The sequence below is a fragment of the Myotis davidii genome, unplaced genomic scaffold (genome assembly GCF_000327345.1).
Source record: "Myotis davidii unplaced genomic scaffold, ASM32734v1 scaffold260, whole genome shotgun sequence".
Taxonomy (NCBI): Eukaryota; Metazoa; Chordata; class Mammalia; order Chiroptera; family Vespertilionidae; genus Myotis; species Myotis davidii.
This window is the reverse complement of record NW_006291758.1, coordinates 290,152-299,633: the sequence shown is the minus strand read 5'-3', so window position 1 is coordinate 299,633 and position 9,482 is coordinate 290,152.

The window sequence follows — 9,482 nt, the reverse complement described above, 5'->3', positions numbered from 1 at the left end:
TGGAAGACAGAAAACCATAAAAATCCTACAAGGCTCCTTAGGCTGCAAAATAGAAGACATACGTCGTAGCAATATCTTTACTGACACAGCTCCTACCTAGGGCAATGCAGACTAAGGAGAAAATAAACAAATGGAACTACATAAAAAAAAAGCTTCTGTACAGCAAATAAACCATCAATAAAACAACAAGAAAGCTCACTGCATGGGAGAACATATTTGCCAATGTTATCACTGATAAGGGTTTAATCTCCAACATTTACAGGGAACTCATACAACTTAACAAAAGGAGGATAAACAACCCAATCAAAAAATGGGCAACGGACCTAAATATATACTTTTTGAAAGAAGACAGAAGGAAGGCCAAGAGACATGTGAAAACATGCACAAAGTCACTAATCATCCGAGAGATGCAAATCAAAACGACAATGCAGTACCATCTCACACCTGTTGGAATGGCTATCATCAACAGGTCAACAAACAACAATTGCTGGCGAGGATGCGGAGAAAAAGGAACCATCGTGCACTGCTGGTGGGAATGCAGACGGGTTCAGCCACTGTGGAGAACAGTATGGAGCTTCCTCAAAAAACTAAAAATGGAACTCCCATTTGACCCAGTGACCCCCACTTCTAGGAATATATCCTAAGAAACTAGAAACACCAATTAGAAAGAATATATGCACCCCTATGTTCATAGCAGCACAATTCACCATAGCTAAGATTTGGAAACCCTCTAAGTGCCCACAAGTAGATGAGTGGATTAAACCTGTTGTACATCTATACAATGGAATACTATGCTGCGGTAAAAAAAGGAGTTCTTACAATTTGCAACAGCATGGATGGAACTGGAGAGCATTATGCTAAGAAATAAGCCCTAGCTAAGATTTGGAAACAGCCTAAGTGCCTACAAGTAGATGAGTGGATTAAACCTGTTGTACATCTATACAATGGAATACTATGCTGCGGTAAAAAAAGGAGTTCTTACAATTTGCAACAGCATGGATGGAACTGGAGAGCATTATGCTAAGTGAAATAAGCCAGTCAGAGAAAGATAAATATCACAGTATCTCACTCATTTATGGAATATAATGAACATAAACTGATAAACAAAAACAGATCCAGAGACAGAGAAGCATTGATCAGACTGTCAAACCTCAGAGGGAAGGTAGGGGAGGGTGGGGGTAAGAGAGAGAGCTCAACCAAAGGACTTATATGCAGGCATATAGGCCTAACCAATGGAGATAGATAACAGGGGGTGAGGGCATGAGTGGGGGAGACGGGGGGTAATGTGGGGATAAGGACACACATGTAATATCTTAATAAAGAAATTTAAGAAAAGAAGAAAATAACCTAAGCATCAAAGCATTTGGATAACAAATATTTTTTTTCCTTTTATTTGAATTGGGAATAACTGTTTCACCCAAGATAATTGTCTAATAATATGGCCACTGAAATTTTAACTCAAGAATTAAATTTATTGTCCTCAAACTCTCAAAAATAAATCTGTAACTAGATTGCCATTTTGTGTTTGGGAATAAAATTAAAATTTGTATTTTACATAAATATTATAAGAAGTTTTGATTCTGACATAGATTTGGAAACCAAGACAAAATTATTGATAATACTTAGTCTAGTTTACATGATTTGTAAGAGGGATGGGCACTATTTAAATCCACATGTAGTGGTTTGAAGATCCAGGCTTTAATCATTACATTATGCTACTTTAGCTATAGTGGTAATATCAAGAAGAATGCTCTGAGGCAGAAAACTATACTCTCTTTCCAAGTCTAATTTACTGAATTTATTACAAATGCTTAGAAAACTAGATGCACTAGTACGAGATGAGTGTCACAGACAGTGGGAAACAGGTTCTCTCCATCCCTAATCCACAGCTGTGTACTTACTCAGTCAGCGAGTGCGTGGCACACAGCTGAAGCTAAGTCTTTGATTCAGTATGTTTTGTTTTCCAAGCAACTTCATGTGAAAATTTAGCTACCATTAATACCTGGTCTTTTAAAACAAAGGTGTAAATTGTATGTTTGTGAAAAAACTTAAGAAATCTCTCAGGGTCAGAAATTATTTAAAATAGAATATAATCATAGGCAAAGCTGGATAAAAACAGTTATATAAACATGAGAATCCTACGTGTGTATGGATATATGTCAAACTGGACATAATCTTTTGGTAGCCTATTGTGAACACTACTCAATATTCACCTGCTTTTGAAATTATGAAGAAAGTACAATGTTATTATGGTAAAAAGTACAACACATGCTACAAAAAGTATGTATGATGTAGTGAATAAATGTGTGGGCTAACAATGCAGAAAGGCTGGCTCTGTCACTCCCTAGCTGTATGACCTAGAATAGTTGCTTAACCATCACGTGTTCCTGTTTCCATTGATCAAAATGCAGACAATGATAATACCTTCCTCATAGGAATGTGTTAAGAATAAAATAAACACATATAAAACTATTGGGACTGTGCCCAGACTATAAAACCATTTAATAACTGGTAACTCTTAGATACTACGCCTGTACATTTATGTCTGTATGAATGGAGTTTAGGAGAGAAGCTGAGAATTAGGGGAAGACCAGGAGGAGAGGATGAAAGAAAGATAGCAGAAAAGAGAATGATATTGTAAAGAGAAATACAGAGAAACCAATGGATAAAGAGAAGAAGAAAAATGAAACAATAAGTGGTAGAGAGAATGATAAATGGGAGTAGTTTCTTCTAAACTGTCATTGGAAGACCTACTTTCTTATTCCCTAGGTCTGTAAGCCATGGGGCCAGGAAGGAAATGTGTGCTTTCTTTCTGGGTATCTTGATTTGCTAATAGTTTCTTAGGCATTCCTCAGATTCCCTCATCCCCCAAATCTATATTCTGAATTGAATAATTACAAGGTGGAAATTATACTTTGGGATTTAGCTTTAAAAGATGGAATACAAGATATTAGTACATACCCATTAATCTGTGCACATGTACACACACACACACACACACACACACACATCAATTTATGGCAATGGGTGTTTAAATGCAATCCCTATGGCTAAACTATTAAAAAAGACCATTGTGGCATCACTGAGTAATCCTATATAATAAAATTCTAATATACTAAGTATCCAGTTTTCCAGTCGTCTGTTCAACCAAAGCATAATATGCTAGTGATATGCTAAGGCTGCTCAACCAGTCACTATGACGTGCACTGACCACCAGGGGGCAAACACTCCAACCAGTAGGTTAGCTTGCTGCTGTGATCTGGCTGATTGGGACTGAGCAATATGGGCTGGACATGTTCTGGAGCCCTCCCGCAGTCCTTCCCTGGCTGGCTAATCTCCGGCATCCCTCCCCGGCAGTGAGGTGCCTTGGCCTGGCTTGTGTCCTCTCACAATCCGAGACTTCTCAGGGGATGTTGAAGAGCCGGTTTCCTGCAGGTGAGGCTGAGGAACTCTAGTGTAAAATAAAAGAACATTTGATATCTGTGTAAAAAAAGAAAAGCTGGCTCTTAAAATAAGAATGATAATTTTGCTTTCTTCAAATTCACAGACTCAAACACTCACTTAAGCCAACCACATGGAATATCAGCAAAACAGCCACATAATAGGTAATTCTGCTGTGAATTGCCAATATAGCACTTGCAAAAGTTTGCATAAGATGCTTGATATTTTAGGCAGATGAACAAATGGCTATGCTGATATTCCAGTAGAATTTAAGTTCCATTCTAGTACTTTAAAATAATTAGAATTGGAATTTAACTTCCTAGGTCCCTGGATCTCAATCCCCAGAAAACATGCCTCCAGTGATTAATCACTCAACATTACTCCTTGAGCCTATACAGATAGTCTGTACAAGAATTATTCTTTTAACCCATATATTACCTAGAACAAAGAAGCCATACTCACTCTGTCACATATGCAAGAAATCCTTAGATACATTCTTCTCTGTGTTTGGTTCCATGACAAACATATATCTGAAGATAAATGTCTTACCTTTTCTCTGATATTTAACAAGAAGAATATTTATGCTTCCATTTTTTCCTTTGGTTCTCAGTAATTAAAGACTTTTCACATAAAGTCCATTTCAAGTGCTTAGTAACTTTGCACAAAATGTTCTTACTTTTTTTTATATCATCACTTCTTTTTCACAGCTTTTCATCTTATTTTTAAATTATTTTTAATTGGGTACATTTTTTTGGATATTGGTCATAAACTCGAAGGAAAGTCAAAGATTTCAACATTTTCATTTAATTTGTGGCACTTCAAAATCAGGCTGGAATTAGGAAAATCTCTCATTTGAAATGGATAGTAATTACAAATTCATACTATACCATTTGCTTAATTAAATGTGTCAAAGATAAATTTTAATCCATAGACTTATTTCTACAGGATTAAACCTCTTTAGATGATACTATTCATGTTAAGGGATATCTTGTTGAGCATCTCATAGATTTCCGGTTATCAGGCAGTGCTTTTCTGTAGATACATAGCCATTATGTGCTACAAGTTAAAAAAAATAATCAAAAAGAAAAAGGAAAGATTGTCAAGGAGCTACTAAGTCACCTAAGCAGCAGGACTGACTCTTTTTAGTGTTAACAAAATTTTCTCTGAAGGCACAGATTCTTAGAGCTAATTAATTTAAATTTCATATTCACACGTAAAGGTAACAAAACAATTATTCGTCATTCAGTATTGTGAAAATGAGCCATTATGTATTTATTATATAATTAGAGGCCCGATGCACAAAATTCGTGCAAGAGTAGGCCTTCCTTTTCCAGGCTGCCGGCACTGGCTTCCCTCTGGCACCCGGGACCTGGGCTTCCCTCACAGCACCGGCATTGTCTGGAAGGTCATCCGGAAGGACATCCAGTCTAATTAGCATATTAGCCTTTTATTATTATAGATTATAGATGTCTCCATTTGTTACCTATTGTCCCCTTCTAGCCCACACCTACCCCTGCACAGGCCTTCACCACACTATCATCTGTGTCCATGGGTTATGCATACATGCATACAAGTTCTTTGGTTAATCTCCTCCCACCCAGCCACCCCCACCTTCCCTCTGAGATTCACCAGTCTGTTCCATGCTTCTATGTCTCTGGATTTAATGTTTCATCAGTTTATTGTGTTCTTTAGATTCCACATATGAGTAAGATCATATGATACTTGTCTTTCTCTGACTGGCTAATTTTGCTTAGCATAATACTCTCTAGGTCCCTCCATTCTGTCTCAAAGAATAACAGACCCTTCTTTTTTACTGCTGCATAGTATTCCATGGTATAAATGTACCACAGCTTTTTTATCCACTCATCTACTTATGGGCACTTGGGCTGTTTATAGATCTTAGCTATTGTAAATTGTGCTGCTATGAACATAGGGGTGCATATATTCAGATTTGTCTTACCAAAAACCTTTGTCTTCCTACTACACCAATTCTAATATGGCCAGATTATGTACAAATATTCTCACTTGAATTCTGATGCTTTACAAAAAAATCCTTTCCCTGGACACTATTCTTTGCAAATTGATTTAAAAAGAGTTGAGAAAGAGTGATATTAACATAGGGCACCAGGTCTTGCTCCAATTTAGATGTTTTTATTTCATGTTTTAGGAGCCCTATTTGTCCATTTACTACTTTTTGGCCACACAGTGTTCCAGGCTTAATAAAGTTCATTAGGCATTGAATAAACTAATTCATTAATCTATGTTCTTTCCCGCCCTGCTAGTCTATAAGTTGTCATCATACGGAGGATTAAAAACAAAACAAAACCCCACAATGAGAAAAAAGAAAGAAAGAAAGAAAAGCAGACATTACAAGAATGTCTCTAATAGGGAAGGGACTCCACAAAAAATGTTTCCTGTGAATTTACAACTTTAAGAGGATTACCTCTGGAGGGGTGTTGATGCCTTTTTTTCAGAGTAAGCAGTTGTGGGGCTGTGGCTCACCTTCTTTTAGCTCCTGGTTTCATTAAGAGCTCAGCACCCCAGGAAGAGAACTGGCTGAGCTGGTTGTGTAATATTGCCAACATCCTACACGGTTACTTCATACTGCTTTGCAGTCAATCCAACCCTACTCCAAACCCCAAAATAACCACTGATCTATTTGTTGTTGTTGTTTTTAAATTCTCACCTGAGGACATATTTAGAGAGTAGGAGAGAGAAAAACATCAATGTGAGCTAGGAACATTGATCAGTTGCCTTCAGTACGTGCCCTGACTAGTAATATAACTGGCAATCTTTGGGTGCACAAGGTGGCACTCAACCAACTAAGCCACTTCAGCCGACCACTGATCTGCTTTTGATTATAATGGATTAGTTTTGCCTTTCCTAGAATTACATATGAATGGAATCATACAATGTATATACTTTGTGTTTGGCTATTTTTCTCAGCATGTTTTGAGACTCATCCATGTGGTTCAACATTTTAGTATTTCATTTATTTTTACTGCTGAATACCATTTTCTGATGTATGTTTTATAATCTATTTAGCCATTCACTTGGCTTTGGACAGTTGGTTGTTTTCCATTTTGGGCTATTATGAATATAGTTGCTATTCAGTTTTGTGTATAGTCTTTGAGATGATATATATATATATATTTTCATTTTAGAAATGAAATCTGGACATGGAATTGCTAGGTCACATGGTATATGTATTTCCAACATTATAACTAATTGCCAAACTGTTTTCCAAAGTGGTTGCATAATTTTACATTTCCACTAGAAATGTGTGAGATTACACTTGCGTATAGTTAGATAATTATGTTTTTTTCACCTTTAATCTGTCACTATGGTAAATGACATTAATTTAGTTTTGAAAGTTAAACTAATATTGCATTTTTTGTTAAACCTCTCTATCCTATTTACTTATCCTAGGATGTTAGTTTATACGTTTCTGTTTCTAATAATGCCTTTGTCTTGTTTTGGTATCATAAGATGACTTGGGAAGTCTGTACTCCTCTTACACTTTCTGAAAGAATTTGTGAAATATTTTATTATTTCTACCTTAAAAGGTTAACAGGATTCACCAATGATTTTATTTGGGCCTGAAATGTTTGTATTATGAACTCAAATTTTAAAAATTGATTTGAACTATATAGTTTTTTTAACTCTCTGAAATTTAAATTTGTCTTCAAGGAACTTGTCTATTTCATTTAAGTTGTTATTTTAGTCAATTAGTGCTATAACAAAGTACCAAAAGCTGGATTGCTTATAAACAATATAAGTTTATTTCTCACAGTCCTAGAGCCTGGAAGTATGAGGTCAGAGTGATAACATGGTGAGTTCTGGTGAGAACATTTTTCAGGGTTGTAGGCTATAGTATTCTTGTTATATCTTCACATGGTGAAAAAGAGGGTAAGAGAGCCCTCTGGTATTCCTCTTATAAGGGTAATAATTCCATTTTGAGAGCTCCACCCTCATGAGCAGCAGCAGTGGGAGCAGGACTGCCAGCATATGGGACTGGGGGCCACAGCGGGCGGGGTCAGGGGGGGCTGTGGAGAATGGATTGAGACCTGCCCCTGTGCCCACTGCAGCCTTGCAGCCCACAGTTCCTTTCTGGGTGCATGAATTCATGCATTGGGCCCCTAATAGATATATATATATAAAAGCTTAAGCAACCATTACAACTGAATGACTGGAACAACTGGTCAACCAGTCACTATGATGCGCACTGACCACCAGGGGGCAGATGCTCAATGCAGGAACTGCCCCCTTGTGGCCAGTGCACTCCCACAGCCAGTTTCCCACGGTCAGCCAACCTCCTGTGGGCCCTTCCCCCTGGCCAGCTGGCCCCAATTGGCCACGATCACCAGCCAGGCCAAGGAACCCCACCCATGCACAAATTCATACATCGGGCCTCCAGTACATATATAATATGATATATAACATAATAGTAATATTTAGAGATAATAGTCTTTTCCTATGGAAATCAATATCAAATTAACATTAAATACTGCCCTAAAGCCTTAATAATCAGCAAATACAGATGAAAAATAAAACAGAAAAAAATAAAGACAGTTTTATATATTTCCATGTAAAAAGTATTCAGATTCATAGGTTATTTTAGTAATAGAACATACTATTTATTCAGTTTTCAAAAATCCCTTCAGAGGATTCTAAATCTAATGGATACAATAAATATTGAAAAAATAGTAACTATTATAAATAATCTATTTCTATCACTTCCAAATTATCCCCATCAAAATATGACTAAGTATTAATTAAATGTATTGCCTTATAGCATATTATGTTATCAAAGGTTGAATAAGTTATACCTTTAGCTGAAAAAAAAATATGAGATAAAACCTTTTAAACTGGTTATTAATTCTAAGGTTATTTATTTGATTTCTATTGTTCTAATTGTAAAATTAATAAAAGTTTATTTGGGGAACAAAGATCAAGATGTGTTGAAGATTGAACGATTTTAAACAGCTGGACTTGTTAACGTTATGAACATATTATTGATCTCTTGCTAATGAAAATTATTTAATATTTTGAAATTTAGGATAATGATTTCTTGATAATCTCTGCTTTTAAGTTCCAAAGAGCCAATATTTAACACTGATATTTGACTGTTACACAATGGTATTCTATAATCATGCTCTGGTTTACACTCCACTTTCACAAAGTCAGATAGCTCAGAGGGAATTCAGGCACACCAGGGAACTATGTCACAATGCACCCAAATCAGAAAACTTAGAGAGACCATGCTCTTTCGCACTCACTAGTTTGTTTGTTACATTATTTACCACACTTAAACCTAAGCATAGGTGTTCGAATACATTTGCACAAATACATAAAAATAATTTGCATTTCCTTTAACTCTAGAAATGTTTTGAGACCCTCTTTAACAATGGATGCACTCAGTAATTATTGTAAATAATACATGAAATAGGTGTTTAATCACTTGACTTTCTGATTGAGGCAAATGGCGGTGGCTAACAAGGAGGGCAGGAGTAGCACCTAAGGCAGTAATCCGTTTCCTTCACACAAATAGCTGCCCAAAGGCAGATGGAGGTGCCAGTTGTGTGGGGTGCAAGTGATTACTGCCCAGTCTGCACACCACCAGGTTGTTGGTTTTTTTTCTCCACCAGAAAACTGTCCATTAATTTTTCTAAGAGCCAAAAGCAAAAGAAGAGGAATTTATGAAGTCGCTAGCCCATATGGCTGGTAGTGAGTTAATCTGTGTCTGAGCAGCAGGCAGCATGAGCCAGTCTGTCTGTTGGGGCTGTTAGTAACCCAGGGGCAGATCAGAGAACAGCAGGGAAGGGGATCAACTCAGGCTGCAAATGCAGTCAGGAATGTGGCAGGAAATTATTTCTGAAAACTCACTTTGCAGCATAAGGGCAGCCATCAGATGCTACAGCATAATCGATCTGCACTTAGTTCACTTTGGTAATTATGCAGAGCTGCGCATGTAGGAGTACTTTGACATGTAGTCATATAGTCATCACGAGATTTTCCTTTATACAAATTATTTCAAGTGT